Below are 17484 nucleotides of genomic sequence, written 5' to 3' on the forward strand. Positions count from 1 at the left end.
TATCTTTCAATCTTGTTGGGCAACTTTCACCAATGGACTAGTGGCTTCATCCGCTTATCCAATAACTTTGCAAAAAGAGCTGGCAATGGGATTCCCAGTTCCAAATTAATTAACAAAAATAGACAGTCCTCCATGGTATGTGATTGTTGGACGGCACCCGAAGGATTCGTTTAGCCATGGCTTGAGAAAGCAAAGGTGGGGAGGAGTGTCATCATAATAAAACTAAAATAAAAAGGCACTCCTTCATGGTATGAGATTGTTGGCAGGCATCCGAGGATTCGGTTAGCCATGGTTTGTGAAAGAAAGGTTGGAAGGAGTGCCACCCAAAAATAATATAAAATGGGAGCCGCTCTTTGAAGGTTTGTCTGGCAAGGGGGTTAGAGTACCCGCTACCATTCGTTGACAACAACAAACACCTCTCAAAACTTTATTTTTATGCTCTCTTCATGTTTTCAAAATAAAAGCTCTAGCACAAATATAGCAATCGATGTTTTCCTCTTTGAAGGACCTTTCTTTTACTTTTATGTTGAGTCAGTTCACCTATTTCTTTCTACCTCAAGAAGCAAACACTTGTGTGAACTGTGCATTGATTCCTACATACTTGCATATTGCACTTGTTATATTACTTTACATTGACACTATCCATGAGATATACATGTTACAAGTTGAAAGCAACCGCTGAAACTTAATCTTCCTTTGTGTTGCTTCAATACCTTTACTTTGATTTATTGCTTTATGAGTTAACTCTTATGCAAGACTTATTGATGCCTATCTTGAAAGTGCTATTCATGAAAAGTCATTGCTTTATGATTCGAGTTGTTTACTCATGTCATTACCATTGTTTTGATCGCTGCATTCATTACATATGTTTACAAATAGTATGATCAAGATTATGATGGCATGTCACTTCAGAAATTATCTTTGTTATCGTTTTACCTGCTCGGGACGAGCGAGAACTAAGCTTGGGGATGCTGATACGTCTCCAACGTATCGATAATTTCTTATGTTCCATGCTACTTTATTGATGATACCTACATGTTTTATGCACACTTTATGTCATATTCGTGCATTTTCCGGAACTAACCTATTAACAAGATGCCGACGTGCCGGTTCTGTTTTACTGCTATTTTTGGTTTCAGAAATCCTAGTAACGAAATATTCTCGGAATCGGACGAAATCAACGCCCGGGTTCCTATTTTTCCCGGAACCATCCAGAACACCCGAGAGCCGCCGGAGGAAGCCACAGGGGCCCCACACCACACCACGGCGCGACCGGAGGGGGCCGCGCCGCCCTATGGTGTGGTGGCCCCGAGCCCCTCCGAGGCTTCCCTTCCGCCTATTTAAAGCCTCCGTCGCGAAAACCCTATTACGGAGGACGAAACCCACGAGAAACCTTCCGAGCCGCCGCCATCGCGAAGCCAAGATGCGGGGGACGGGAGTCTCTGTTCCGGCACCCTGCCGGAGCGGGGAAGTGCCCCCGGAAGGCTTCTCCATCGACACCGCTGCCATCTCCACCGCCATCTTCATCACCGCTGCTTGCTCCCATGAGGAGGAGTAGTTCTCCATCGAGGTTCGGGGTCTGTACCGGTAGCTATGTGGTTAATCTCTCTCCTATGTACTTCAATACAATGATCTCATGAGTTGCTTTACATGATTGAGATCCATATGATGAGCTTTGTATCGCTACTAGTTGTGTGCTACTCATGTGATGTTATTAAAGTAGTCTATTCCTCCTGCATGGTGTAAAGGTGACTAGTGTGTGCACCGTGTGGTTCTTGTCGTAGGCTATGATCATGATCTCTTGTAGATTGTGGAGTTAATTATCATTATGATAGTATTGATGTGATCTATTCCTCCTTCATAGTGTAATGTGGACGAGTGTGTGCGCTATGTTAGTTCTTGGTTTATTTTGCAATGATCTATTATGCTCTAAGGTTACTTAAACATGAATATCGAATGTTGTGGAGCTTGTTAACTCCGGCATTGAGGGTTCGTGTAATCCTACGCAACGAATGATGTTCATTATCAAACAAGAGTGTATGTAGCACATATGAGAAAGAGTTATTTATTATGCGATCAATGTTGAGAGTGTCCACTAGTGAAAGTATAATCCCTAGGCCTTGTTCCTAAATACGTTATCGCTGCTTGTTCATTGTTCTACTCGCATGTTTACTTCCCGCAATATTACTACCATCAATCGCACGCCAGCAAGCTATTTTCACGGCGCCGTACTACTGCTCATACTTATTCATACCACTTGTATTTCACTATCTCTTCGCCGAACTAGTGCACCTATTAGGTGTGTTGGGGACACAAGAGACTTCTTGCTTTGTGGTTGCAGGGTTGCATGAGAGGGATATCTTTGACCTCTTCCTCCCTGAGTTCGATAAACCTTGGGTAATCCACTTAAGGGAAACTTGCTGCTGTTCTACAAACCTCTGCTCTTGGAGGCCCAACACTGTCTACAAGAATAGAAGCACCCGTAGACATCACTACCCTCCAAGATTCGCCGTCGGGGTGCTGCCGCTAGGCACCGCCGCCTCCCGTGGTCGCCGCCACATGGATCTTCATTGCAATCTATCAATTTTCCATGTTATTTTGTGTGTCCATGTATTTGTTTGAGTAGTGACTTGTTCATGTCAATTGTGAGATAGTTCGTGATGGTTGCATACAAGTATATATTATCTTCTATGATGATCTTGTTATACTAACATATGAGTGCACACATAGGTTGGGGGATGCACAAGGTTATCACCATTGCATGTTGATAAGATGAGGGATAGCCAGAGTTTGACAGAAACCGAATCCCAATTCTCAAATTCATGTGTATTAATTCATGGTTTATCAAGAGGAGGTATAACTATGGGCACCTTTAAACTTACAGCGGTGGTTGCACTTTATGTCTTAATAATTTTCTTGTTTATTCTTAATTGGCCTTAGGATCAATCACTAGTGGTGTAATTGCTCATGTTTATGGCTACACCTCTCTATGGCTCCTCTCTAGAAGAAACAATAAAAATACTATCTTTATGCTTCACTAATTATGACAACCACACAAATGAAATAGTAATTTGCAAGAACACTTACTCCCTTGAGTTACTCCATTTTATTTCACTTCATCTCATTTTAGTTTGTTGCACTTTACTTTTCTTGCATTAGTTTTACTCATTGTATTTTATTTTTAGCACTTTTAGTTTTATAGTTGAAACCTCTTCAGACACACTACACATCATATCTCCAAGCTTTACATATAAGGTCATATAAGTGGGTTATAGGGCTTTAGAGAATATATAGTTTACCTTCAGCTCATTCTGGGTTCGACACTCAAATACTTATCGAATTGTACTATGGTGATCCCCTGCACTTATGGATTATCGGAGGATCATCATGATGTAAAATAAATAGATGATACCATAAAAGCTCATTAGATTATTTATCTGTATGTGGTGATTCTATTCACAAATATGTTGTTGAGTTGACTTTCGATGTTTGCAAATATTATGAAAGAGGAAGAGATAACAGCCCTTTTATGTTTCCATGTTATTTAAAATGCAAGCTACTGATCATTATATGCATTGTTTATCACTAAGTTGTTGATTAAATTGGAATAGGTGGCTGACTGGTGTCACAAACGGGCCAAAAAAAATTATGCCCAACATCTTCCGGCAGCCCTTGGCCCAATGTTTTTTAATCTTGTTCTTGGTGATAGCCGCCGTTTCCTTCGTGGTTATCACCCATCGACAGATCGGAACAGAGTTGCCTTCCATGTCCAAGTAGTATGGTCTGTTCGAACTAGAGTTTAACTGAAATTATTGGTCTTATATAGAACCTTTTTTTGGGTAACTATATAGAGATCTAAAGAGGGAAAAGCCCCAGTTGAACCTGGGTGCACGTGAACCCAGGTTGGAAATGCATTTTCGAAATGTGAAAAAATTCTGAAATAAAAATATCGGGGTACGTATGCATGTTCCATGTGTGCGTAGAAAGTTTTCGCGGAGAAACCACTTTTTTATTTCAAAATCTAAAAAAGACAAAATACGTCACATATATCTTGCTATACAGCCACTGTAAAATTTCACTTTTTTGCCGAGGCAAAATAAAATGTTTTTTCAGAACGAAACTCATGTCCAGGGCACATGTTTGAGATCATCTTTGCAATCATTTTGTGTTTCGATTTTTGAAATATGTTTTGACATCACAAACCCACTTTTTGAAAAAGTGGGTTCACATACACCCAGGTTCACAAAAGCCGGTCTCACTAAAGAGATTATAACTCAACCGAGACGCTGCGCCCGTGCATATGCTGCTCGGAGCGCTACAACAAAATAAAAGCCTTGTCCATCCAAATCGGCATCGACAGCATGCATCCGAAAACGTAAAAAGACATGACCTCCTAATCCATCATGTAAGCACTCTGCATGATCTTATCGTTCTAGAACGATTACGGCTGTTTAACACTGTACTGCTACATACATCTTGCAAGCCCCGACTCGTCAACCATGGCGTATTGATAAGGGAAACGCTGTCTATCCCCCGGGGGAACAGCGCAGAAATCCCCCGGATGGAGCGACCGACCCGTGTCCTTCCAAAAGCGAGCGAAAGAGTGGGTCCCACCACGATCTTATCTTAACAGCTCTCGTCTTCCATCGATAGGAACGGAGGCTACACCACACCCAGGCAGCGCCGCCGCCCACGCCCCATGGATGCGCCTCCGCTCCCGGCGCCGCCCACCTCGCGCCCGGCGGCCATCCGCCGCGGCCATCCCCGGCCCTCCTCCTCTCCCGCGCCGCCCGGAGCTCCATCCATGGCGGCCTCCCTCCCTCCTCTCCTCCCGCGCCAACGAGCGCCGCCGCCGCCCGAGTCCCTCCGCCGCCCACGGCTCTCCGCCTACCAGCAGAGCGCCGCTCGACAGCGACCTCATGGCCGTCCTCCAAGCCACCGGCATCGCGGCCTCATCGACGTCCTCCGGGCCGCCGCCATGGAGGTGCTCCAAGCCCGCCGGTGTTGGCCGCGGCCCCACGCAGCACTGCCGAACCTCCTCCATAGCGCGCCACTACTCCTCCTCCACTGCATCTCGAAAGGCGGCGTTGTCCTGCGCCTCCATCTGCATCCCGGCGACCGGCGGCGTCCCGCGCCTCGACTTGCATCCCCGCCGCTCCTGATGTGATAGTGATGGTGTTTTTGCCCCTATCGTGATGGTATTTTGCTACAATAGCTAGAAAACTTTGCTATAATATTCGTTCTTTTCTTGCTACTATAGTATACATTTTTTGCTATCAAGTTTGCGGCGAGATTTTCCGGCATGCTCACCAGAGATGTCAGTTTTGCTACAATAATAGATCTTTTTTTATATGGTTTGCTACAATAGAAAAATAAATTTGCTACAATATTTGTGGTTTCTTGCTACCATAGCATATATTTTTTGCTACCAATTCTCCGGCGAGGTTTCCGGCGATATCTTCGACGAGGTTTCCGGCGACGTCTCCGATGACATCTCCGGTGATGTCTCGAACTTTGCTACAATACCTGATTTTTTTGCTACAATAGTACAACATTTTTGCTACATCGTCTCCGGCGAGGTCTCCGGCAAGTCTCCGACGAGATCTGTGTGTATTTTGGGTGAACCGTGTTTTGCTACAATTGTGTTGATTTTGCTACAAACAAACCGTTTTTTGCTACTTTGGTACATTATGGTAGCAAAAGTGGGACTGAGGTATACTGTGACACGTGTCATGATCTGGACGGTCCAAGCGAGGTAATCCAACGGCTGTCCACCCGGGGGATTAGAAATCTAATCCCCCGGGGGACGCTCAGCGTGACCCTATTGATAACGGAGTGGTTGCAAAACAGATATGCACATACAATACGATTGAGTGGCTGGAGTGTGGGACATGGACTATGCCTGATCATGGTTGTAATAGTCATGTAGATCTTGCAAGTGTTCTACTAATGCATATGCATGCAATTTATCTTAAGGTTATAAATTTCGGTTCAAGTACTATACAGGTACACTTGGAGATCCAGAAATTAAAAAATAAAAAAAAAATCAAATTTGACTGACGAGCGATGCCTCCCTGGAAAAAAAAGGTTGTGTGTTGGACCGCAGTCCGCCGGATCTCTTCATGAAACAGAGTAGCTGAACACGGATCAAGATACTATTGGCAATGGCAAAAGTTCAGCTACAATAATGTCATAGCACAATATTTATGAAATTTTCTCCGTAGCAACGCACGGGTATTAAGCTAGTATATCTACTGTACCTAATAATAAAACCGAAAGAGCTTCTTGACGGTCTATTTTGTATTGCCCTTAGTTATCGTCTAAATTACACGACTTCCACCGCTTAGTCAAAACAAAACGGTTCGTTGGTCCGTTAGCTGTTTCCATCCTCCCTCGCCCCATGTGGGCTTGGCCCGCTTGGTTCATCGCATGTTTCCTCAGCTTCTCCGATCGACAAGGATACAAAATTGAATCCAATCCTCCATAAAATGGCACCTCTTTATTTGCATATCATCATGAAACGTTGAATCTAATCGAGAATCGTGAATCGAATTAATCGACCGCAACGCGCCACCGCTCAATCCCTTGTCCCTTCGATGGGACAACTCCTTGCCTCAAATCCTCTCTGGCGATGTGGCAAGCTACTCCCTGACTTGGTACGCGGCCGGTAGCATGCTGAGAAAGAGGGGTCCTCAGGGCATCTCCAACCGGGCGACCCATCCCGCGCCCGCGCGTCCGGATGGGTCCAGCCGGACAAAATCGCGGCCCAACGCGGGGACGCACCGCAAAAGCGGACGGCCGCCGCGTCGGAGCAGCGCAAACCCGGCCCAAATCCGGGCCGGGTTTGCGTGGCCGCGCGAGCGGCACGCGCCGTCCGCTCGCGTCCGCGCGGCTGGTCGCCTCGTCTCCCTTGGGCCCACCGTCGGTGACCGGGGAGACTATTAAATGGGGACCTGGAGGGGATCCGGCCATCCACTCCGGTCCCACTCCACTCCCGAGCAAAACCGCCGCCATGGCCCCGAAGCGACGGTTCGCTCCCGGAAGCGAACGACAGACGAGGCTAGCGACGGCCGCCGGCGTCCGCCGGCGTTGCGGCCGTCGGGAGGAAACCGGCGCGGCCTCCACATCGGAGAGGCCGCCCGCGGCGGTGCGCCATTGCCGCAACCGCCGCCTCTCCTCCTCGAGCCGGCCGAGTCCTCGGAGGAGGACCCGGACCTCCGCGCCGCCAAGATGATCTCGGCGGCGGAGGAGGAGGAGCAATGGCCGGACCTCCATGAGGCCATTCGCGCCTCCGAGATGGAGGAGGCGGCCGGCGGGGAGGTCGAGGAGGCGGAGGGCTGGGAGCTCTACGCCCGGGCCCGCCGGGCGCGGCCGGGAGGAGGAGGAGGCGGCGCGGCGGGAGGAGGCCGGGCGCCGCGCCGACGAGGAGCGCCGCGAGGAGCAGCGGCGGCGAGGCGGCGCCGCCGGGCGGCCGAGCGCCGCGCACAGCGGGGAGGCGGCGGCGCCTCGGGGAGGAGGCGGCCGCTCCGTGCGCCGCCGCGGCCTCGGGTGGCTCCGGACCCCCGCTCGCCGTGGGAGGAGGCCCTGTGGTCTCCGTGGCCGGAGTCCCCGGCGCGGTCGAGCCACGGCAGGCGCCTCGCCGCCACGGGGACGACGACGACGTCGCCGACGACGCCACGTGGGGCTAGGCGGCGCATCGGCGGCCACCGCGCCGCCGACCAAACCCTAATCGAGGGTTTTTATATTAGTTTAAATGTAAAAAAGCCCATATAGGGGCTTCTTTTGTTAGTTTTATTTGCCCAAAATAGGGCTATGTACTAAATTTGCCCAAAATAGGGCGTATGTTCAATGAAATTTCGTTTTAAATTTGCCTTTTTTTGTTTTCGTTTTTCTCCGGTTTATGCGATGCGTCCGCGCGTTGGGGGCAGCGCGCGACCCAAACGGACACGCGGACTCGGGGCGCTGTCCGCGTGTCCGGGCGGCGACCCAAACGGCCCAAAACGGACGGCCCAGCGCGTCCGTTTGGGTCGCCCGGTTGGAGATGCCCTCAGCCGACCAGGTAGGGCTAGCTCCGCCACCGCCAAGAAGAAACGATAAATGGCCAACCCTGTCCCCGCCCCACAGCCGTCGGTCCCGCATCGGTTGTTCCTCGTGGCGAAGATGGCATCGCATAGAACAGCGGCAGAGGGGCGAGTCCAAATTTGACTCGTGAGATTGGTAAGAAATTTTGGGCAACGGGGAAGACTACTCCGGAGAACAGGAGGTAAACGCAGATAGAAAATGACAGCATTAAAGTTGTGTATGTGCTCGCAACCTCGCGTGGTGCTTTTTTTTTTTGGAGACCACACTTTTGTTTGGATACAACGCCGTATAGTGTTACTTTTACTTCTTGCCTACGTCCATGTGTTATCTATATTATACCAATTTATGCTGATTAAAGTTGAACCTGGGTGAGGGTTCACCTGATTTAAAAAAATAATGTTATGCTTTTCACAAAAAATCGTATATCCATGTTATATGAGAACATCTAATAATTTGTCAAAAAAATACACCCTTTGGGCATATGTTTAAAAAAATTGGTGCTTCTAAAGCAAAAAAAAAAATCCATAGCTAAGTCTAGGTGCATATGCACCTAGTTTTATACACTACAGGAATGGGAGGCTACGCCGAGGGCCAGGCTATACGCCGACGGCCAAAAGTCGGGGCCGTCGGCGTATGGCCCGGCTAGGCCAGCCTGCCCTTTCGACCCTCGACGTAGCGCGGCCGTCGGCGTAGCGATGTCTGTGCCGAGGGCAGCCCTCGGCATATCTTTGGCCCTAGGCGTAGACAGGGCTACGCCGACGGCCACCCTCGGCATAGGCCATTTTTTAAATTTGTCTAATTTTGTAAAAATCATAACTAATTCATATGATGTCAGAAAAATGCGTATGAGGTATCAAAATGTTCAGAAAAACATCCTCTATCCATTTATGTCAAAATAATGCATATTTAAATCATGTACAGTACCATTTTAATATATAAAAATTCAATCACTTTCTTATAGGTCCTCAGGTTCCCGTTTTAGCCAGATGGCAATTTAAACGAAGTCAGAAAATCTCGCGGAGCCGCATGGCATCATTTTATGTGTCCTAGTAACCACTCCAAAAGATGGAATTGGTATATGGCAATTATTTTGGAAAACCCTTCACGAACAGGGCTATCAAGTCCGGAGTTCTACGGCTTTTAGGGTAAATGAGTAGGAAACGGCCCGTGACACCGCATAGTTTGTCGGAACGAGGCCATATTTGGCACGTGCGTGGTCCCTGGGATGGGAAGCAAGGCCCGGGAGCGGATTTCCAATCCGACCAATGGGCGATGGTTTTTCATTTTCGGGGTGCCAAAACGGGTTATTTTTTTGAAGTAACTACATGGGGCGCATTTTAGTATTGCGCGAGACCTCCACGTAGTGGTAGGACACCTCCTTCGCACCACATATCACATGCCATATGTGCGCCCTAGATATCTGGGAATCCATGCGGCATCATGCGGTGTCCCACCGAATCCGCTGGAAAGTGACCGGATTTGAACTAGGGCTACACTTTCCGTCGCTCAATAAAATCCAGGAAAAATGTTTTTAGGTCTATGACATATCACTTTATATACAATTTTTTTTCCGTTTAGCGCGATGATAAACGGGTGCACCAGCGCGCCCGGTACGACCATACCGCATCACCATGGGGGTCCGTTTTGGCCAAATGGCAATATAAACGAAGTCAGAAAATCCCGCGGAGCCGCATGGCGTCATTTTATGTGTCCTAGTAACCACTCCAAAAGTCGGAATTAGGATACGGCAATTATTTTGGAAAGCTCTTCACAAACAGGGCTATCACGTCCGGAGTTATATGGCTTTTAGGGCAAATGAGTAGGAAACGGTCCGTGACACCATATAGTTTGTCGGAACGAGGCCATATTAGGCACGTGTGTGGTCCTTGGGATGAGAAGCAAGGCCCCGGAGCGGATTTCCAATCCGACCCATGGGCGATGGTTTTTTCATTTTCGGGGTGCCAAAACGAGTTTTTTTATGAAGCAGCTACATGGGGCATATTTTAGTATTGCGCGAGACCTCTGCATAGTGGTAGGACACCGCCTTCCCACCACATATCACGTGCCATATGTGCGCGCTAGCTATCTGGGAATCCATGCGGCTTCCTGCGGTGTCCCGCCGAATCCGCTGGAAAGTGACCGGATTTGAATTAGGGCTACACTTTCCGTCGCTCAATAAATTCCGGAAAAAATGTTTTTAGGTCTACGACATATCACTTTATATGCGAATTTTTTCCTGTTTAGCGCGATGGTAAACGGGTGCACCAGCGCGCCCGGTACAGCCATACCGCATCTCCATGCGTGCCCGTTTTGGCCAAATGGCAATTTAAACGAAGTCAGTAAATCCCGCGGAGCCGCATGGCGTCATTTTATGTGTGCGAGTAACCACTCCAAAAGTCGGAATTAGGATACGGCAATTATTTTGGAAAACCCTTCACAAACAGGGCTATCACGTCCGGAGTTCTATGGCTTTTAGGGCAAATAGGAAACGGCCCGTGACACCACATAGTTTGTCGGAACGAGGCCATATTTTGCACGTGCGTGGTCCCTGGGATGGGAAGCAAGGCCCCGGGAGCGGATTTCCAATCCGACCCATGGGCGATGGTTTTTTCATTTTCGGGGTGCCAAAACGGGTTTTTTTTTATGAAGCAGCTACATGGGGCACATTTTAGTATTGCGCGAGACCTCTGCATAGTGGTAGGACACCGCCTTCCCACCACATATCACGTGCCATATGTGCGCGCTAGCTATCTGGGAATCCATGCGGCTTCCTGCGGTGTCCCGCCGAATCCGCTGGAAAGTGACCGGATTTGAACTAGGGCTACACTTTCCGTCGCTCAATAAATTCCGGGAAAAATGTTTTTAGGTCTATAACACATCACTTTATGTGCTAATTTTTGTCCGTTTAGCGTGTTGACGAACGGTGCACCAGCCCGCCCGATACGGCCATTTCGCATCTCCCGAGGGGGCCGTTTTGGCCACATGGCAATTTGGGCGTCATATTTGGATTCCTCTAATTTTTATATTCAAATGATGATATGGATGTTATATTTAGATTCCTCTCATTTTTCTGATCGATTTAGACATATTATTTGTGGAATTTCAATTTTCCGATTTAAAGATATTAATTAATCCATATTAAATAGAAAAAAGACCAAAAAATAAAATCATTTTATTGTTATTTGAATTCAATATTATTATTACTTATATATTCATGGTTGTCTACTTAAGTAATTGTTTGGGATTCAAAAATAAAGATGTGTGCATCACGGTTCAAGGGTTAATAGGGTTGATATGCTATTATTATCAGCAAGAGGTGTTAATTCTATAACGGAAGCTCATCCGAATGGAACCAAGAAGTTAAGCGTGGTAAGGCTGGAGTAGTGTGAGGATGGGTGACCGACTGAGAAGTTTAATCATGATTGTAATTTGACTTAAGATTAAGTGTAGTTAGAGTTAAAAGTGTATTGGGTGAAAGATAAACAAGTAAAAAAGAAGAAAAGAAAAAATAAAGAAAAAAATGTGTAAAAGAAATTAAAATTTTAAAAAATTAAAAGTCTATGCCGAGGGTTTTGCCGTCGGCATATAGAAAAAAATAATTTTTTTTTTCGAATTTTTTTGTTTGAATTTTTTTGGAAAAGAAAATTTTGAATTTTTTAAAAGTCTATGCCGAGGGTTTTGCCGCCGGCGTAGCGTGCTACGCCAAGGGCCGGGCTACGCCGACGGCGATAGTGGCTTTGCCGAGAGAGTTATACGCCGAGGAGCTATGCCGAGGGCGGCCCTCGGCGTAGCCTACGCCGACGGCCAAAGCAGCATACGCCGAGGGTTCCCGGCCCTCGGTATATAGCCCCATTCCTGTAGTGATACATAAACTAAAGAAATAAACATCCTCGGCTTAAATGGTACTACTACTTTTGGGATGCACTAAAGTTATCGGTCTATTTAGGGTTCGCATCAAATCTTTTAAGTTTTCACACTTCTTCGTTTGATCTCAACTTACGGTTTGCTGAGTTAGATTCTGCCTTCTTAGGTTCCTCTTTGGCGATAGCAACAAATAGGACATATGTTTTTTTCTTCAACCGCGGAATTTTATCGAAGATCACAGTTAGCAACAAAGAAATGTTCTAATGTACATGTGAATGAACATATATAGTATAAGGTGAAATAAATTATGCAACAAAAATCAACTTGTTGCGATGCCGATAACCTAGCGCAACACACGGGCATTTTTCCTAGTTCATATATAAAATGCCAATGCATGGGAAGAGTTTGAGACCTAAAAGTTAATGGGTTCAAATGTTGTGATGTGATCCATATGCTTTCAAGTAAAACTTAGTTTGGGCACACCTTTATGTTCTTATTAAATTTTAAAATAACTTAACCTATTATTACATAGTAATTAGTTTATAAGTTTTAATAAAAATAAAAATAAACTATGGAAGAGTAAATGAGAAGGATGAACAATGTAGAAGTTGTGGTCAACCTTGGGCATGTATTGTTCATGTCAATGGAACCACTGCAAAGCATATATCATTAAAACTTCTCTCATAAATAAAAAATAAAATAAAAAGAGTGTCCCTTTTGTAATATATTAGCTTTTAAAATAAAATTGTTTCCAAATAAGTACTATAGTTTCCTTCTTGGCGGAAATTATCATATCATTTGTGTGGAAAACTAACCATTTTGTACGCATTGGAGAATCATAGAGATGAGAATATTTATTTGTTTGAGATGTGAGACATGATATGATGAGAAAGGCGAAGAGGTCAAGAACTACCAAAAATCACAGGCATCCCCCTCTTCTTTTAACTAATTTCAAGTAAATCAGCTCAAACTCATGTTCTAGTTTTATCTTCATAATCCCTTCCGAATATTTGTGGAGACCATGTTTTTATTTGCCTTTAATTTTATTTGGTCTTTTTTGTACTATTGTTGTTGAAATAAAGTATCTTTTTGGTTTCTCTCTGAATTTTCAAATAAAGTGCCAAGTTTTACCCATTTGGATGTTTAAAGTTGTGAAACAAAATGGGAGTTGCTGATTTCCGTGTGCTACTTTTTAGTGCATGATTTTTTTATTTTTTTGGCAACCCCTAAAATCTTGAAAAATTCACTGAACTTGAAACTTTTCATCCTCTATATGCACAAAAAATATATTAAATTTTTGACATGTCTAGGTTGCCGAAAAAAATTATTTTTTCTGTTGTTTGAACCATTCTTTTGGGTCTCAAAGTGATTTTTGTTGAATATTTTGATTTGCTAGGAATGTGTCGGACATTATGTGATCTCTAGTTTATAAAGGAATAATTTTATATTTGAAGAATATGGCAAAAAAGAAATAGGAGAAAGTTTTGTGTTGAAGTTTTTTCACAGGGAATAAAGGAACATCACCAAGAGCTATCCAAGAATGGTTAAGACCGTAAGCTTGGGGACGCCTAAGGCACCCCACTGGATCTACCTTAAACTCTCGGTTTGCACACCCCTAAACTTTGTTTTTTGAGCAACATAGAATGATCATAAAAAGTTGGAGCGTCCTTTATTAGTGTTATATGTCTAGTTTTGCTTTGAAATAAGTAAGACCATCATAATAAATAATTTGCATGTTTATGTGAGAATGGATAAAAGAGGTATGACACACATTTGTTATAGTTATGTGTGCACTTTAACAATAGCAAGTGCTTATGTATAGTTTCATCAATATTTAGGGAAGTGATACTAGATGTTTACCATGTTTGTGTTCTTCTCGCTATATAATGAGGCAAATGAGATACTATTGACTCAGTGGGTCACCCAAAAACGAGGTGGGCGATCAGTCACCCACCTATTTTGTATGAACAGTGGGACTTACTAGTCAACGACTGGGCATATTTTTATCTTGCTTGGTCGGTGGCACCGATGTTGCGCGATTCATTACATATGTGATATTATATAACGCTCATTTTGTGATAATATAGTGAAAAAAAGTCAAAAAATCATTAAAATTTCCCAAAATGTGACATGTTTTCACTATGTCGTCATGGAATAAGCGTCATATAATGTATTATTTGTTGTAGTTTCGACCATGTGTGTTAGACAAAGAGATAGCTGATACAGGATGCGGCTAAGCAACGAGCGGTCCACTAGCAAGCGAGGCTCATGCTTGGCTCTTGGTGAGCATGCACCAAGGCGATGGTTGGTCGGCGACCAAGGTGTGCAGGGGCAGTAGGCTCAACGGCTGCAGGACGCTGCATGGGGATTGTCTCCATCCTATTAGATGAGGATGAGAGCGATTGAAGTGAAGAACATCTGCAGATCGTCATCACAAAGGCAGCAGGGTATAAAGGTCCCACCCTAAGATTCAGCCAGACGCCCAGACCCATATATCAGCTACAAAAATGAAGAATAGGAAGAAAAAAAGCCAACCTAGTCGAACCCATTCTTGGTTTTGGAATCTCGATCGTAAATTTAAATGTAAGTAAAGGCTTCTTGCAACCATGATCCGATGGGCTAGCCACTTTAGGCACTCAAGTTTGTTGAATTCTTAGGTTGTAGGTTGGAACGGTTGTATCCTTTGAGATTGCCGGTTACATGTTTATATATACGAGAAGTGCCTTCGTGGTGGTGTATACAAAGAGCATACATATTGGGGTAGAGTACTACTCTATACCCAATACGTATGATACAAGTAACTCTAATAAAGTTTATAGATTCAGGCTCCAGGATTATCTTTGATAAAAGCTTTATTCCCGTTAGAATTATCTTTAATCAAGCGTGTATGATGGATGGGAAGTTGGCTTCTGCTACGTTACCCTTTGCTAAAGGGATGTAGAAGATGTAATGTGGTGTGTGGAAATGGTGAAATGTTAGGTCTTTTTCTTGTAGATGGAATGCAAGATGCCTTTGCTTGCCTTGCTCGCGCCGGATGGCGTGGTCATACACCTTGAAGTGCCGCGCCCTAGCCTAGTCATCCCGCATTGACTTTGGTGTCTTCAGATACACTAATTAAGTTAGCTGACGTTATTCTTACAGTTCAGCAGTTTTTCAGTTTAGCCCCTCTGATCCCTCCTCTCGAACGGTGATGGGCTTGTGCTGGCTGTCGAGACCGGGACAGAGCGGAGAAATAAGAGGAGGAAAAGGCATTGGAGTTGGAGACGGTCCTCGTCGACCGGTCGCAGTCATCGAGGCGGAGGCGCAGCTAGGAGAACCTGTAATCCCTCCGCTATCGTTATCATAGCCCTTTTTTCCTCGCTGGTGAGAGGGGAACAAACTGTGTTCATTGGGCGAGATGGGCCGCCTAGGAGAAGGGGAAAGGAGGGCCGGCACTGCTGGAGCTGGGAGGACATATCGCACCACCAGGGAGAGGAAGCAGAGGGGATGCCGCCATTGCCCCGCTAAATTTTCGACCGCGTTTGGGATACAGAGGAGCTAAGAGCATCTCCAGGAGCTCATCCAAATTTGGTCCTCTATATCTCCATATAGAGGATCATCTATAAAGATTCCTTTTTAGATGTCCCTAGTTTTCCAGCAGATCATTCATAACCAGGACATCTATATTCTCTCTCCTATATTTATACTATCCTATAACTACCATTTAACAGATTTCCTGACCTCACCTCCTCCAAACCTCACCTCCGCCTCCTCCATCGGCACCGGCGGGGCGACCTCCCTCGCCGTCCTCCTCTCACCACGGCCACGCCCCCAACTCTCCTCCGCGGCGGCGCCCCGGACCACAAATCCGTCCGCCCCGCCCCCATGCCCTCCGCCGGCCTCTCGCTCCCCGCTTCCTCCCGGCCACGGCGCCGGCGGCGGCTCCCTCCCCCCTCCGACTCTCTCCTCGTCGCCTGCAGCTTTCGATTCGCGCGGTAGGCGAGCGGAATCGCGTGGTAGGCGAGCGGAATCGCGCGGGAGACGCGCGGGCGAGGGAGCAATGATCCTGGCTTGGTCACCCAGATGTGGAGGATGCACCCAAGAGCTGGATGGACATCTATCGACCCATGTCCATATACATGTGCTGCTGGAGACGGTTTTTTAGACTCGGTCCTCTATATGTCGTATAGATGTCCATTTGGATGATCTCCTGGAGATGCTCTAACGGTGGTAAGGAGCGACCTCGCCTGAAAAGAGAGGTCGTGCGAGTGGAGACAAAGAGAAATTCAAAGAGGGAGATGAATTGACTGAGAACGACAACAGATGGTGAGCAGCTGCCTGCGTGGGAGCAGGCCGATAACGCCTCTGCTGTTTTTTTGCAGACGCCTACGCTACTGTGTGCGCGCTTTGCTCCGACTGAATTTGTGTGTCCTGTTCTACCAACACTGCTTCGTGTGCATGTTTTGGTAGGTGCGGGGCTACATGCCGCTAGCTTTGTGAGAACCTATTCTGCTGATGGAGTGATGGGTACCTTATGAGATTGTAATTAAGGATTGAGTTAATGTTTATTTTCGTATCACAGCTAAACAGATGTTTGCTATTACTCATCTGTAAAAAAGTTAACAGTATCCTTCCGATCAATTTGACATGATCAGACGAAAACCTTGATCTTGTTAATTTCGGTGGAGATAATCATCCGCAAAAATAAAGAAAATTATCGATGGGGGACTGTGTTGAGTTGTCAACACGACCCTAGAGCTGGATCAATCACGCTACCGGCATCGACGGCCACGGGCAGATCGTTCCCAGAAGAGCTCCTCCTCGCACAGCCCCTGCACCACCTCATCTTCGTCTTCGTGCACCCGCCACGCCTCGTCGTAGGCTTCTCTCGCCGCCGCGGCTTCCCAGGCCGTGTTCTTGGCTACACTTTTGGCCCAGGCCGCTTCTCTGGCCAGCACCTTGGCTAGCCAGGCGGCTTGAGCAGCCTCCTTCTCGGCCGTCCTCGCGGCCTCGTAGGCGTCGGCCCTAGCGTTCTTGGCGGCCTCCAGGGCGTTCGCCTTGGCGCTCCTTCGCGTCGCCATGGACGCCTGCGATACAAAATCTCTGCGATCTGAGTAGTGCCTCTGTCGGGCCGGGGTCTGTTGGTTGGTCGGTATAAATAGTAGATCAGGTACGACACCAGCGATGACTCGGAGTCGATTTCCTAACCGACTCTGGTCCTTCTCCTGGCGCTTGTACATACGTGCTGGGTACAAAGTGGAATTTCCTCTACAAATTTTATACGGTAGACTCCCCGGACGTTCGGAATTTTTGATGCTCCTGGTCCATAGCGCGGCACGTGTCACTCCACAATTTTAAATCTCAATTTTGCTTCCATATAATGTACACCTTCTTGCCATATGGTAATGCGCATTGGTTTCAGCGAAAGTCAAGCTTTAACTAAATTTATTAAGAAAATTATCTATTTCCACAAAAAATCCACTTGCTTCCATGAAAACACGAATGAAACAAAATCAACCACAATTGTAGCAAATACGATTCACCCATGAAATCCACATA

Source organism: Lolium rigidum, chromosome 3 (genome assembly GCF_022539505.1).
Source record: "Lolium rigidum isolate FL_2022 chromosome 3, APGP_CSIRO_Lrig_0.1, whole genome shotgun sequence".
NCBI classification, from domain to species: domain Eukaryota; kingdom Viridiplantae; phylum Streptophyta; class Magnoliopsida; order Poales; family Poaceae; genus Lolium; species Lolium rigidum.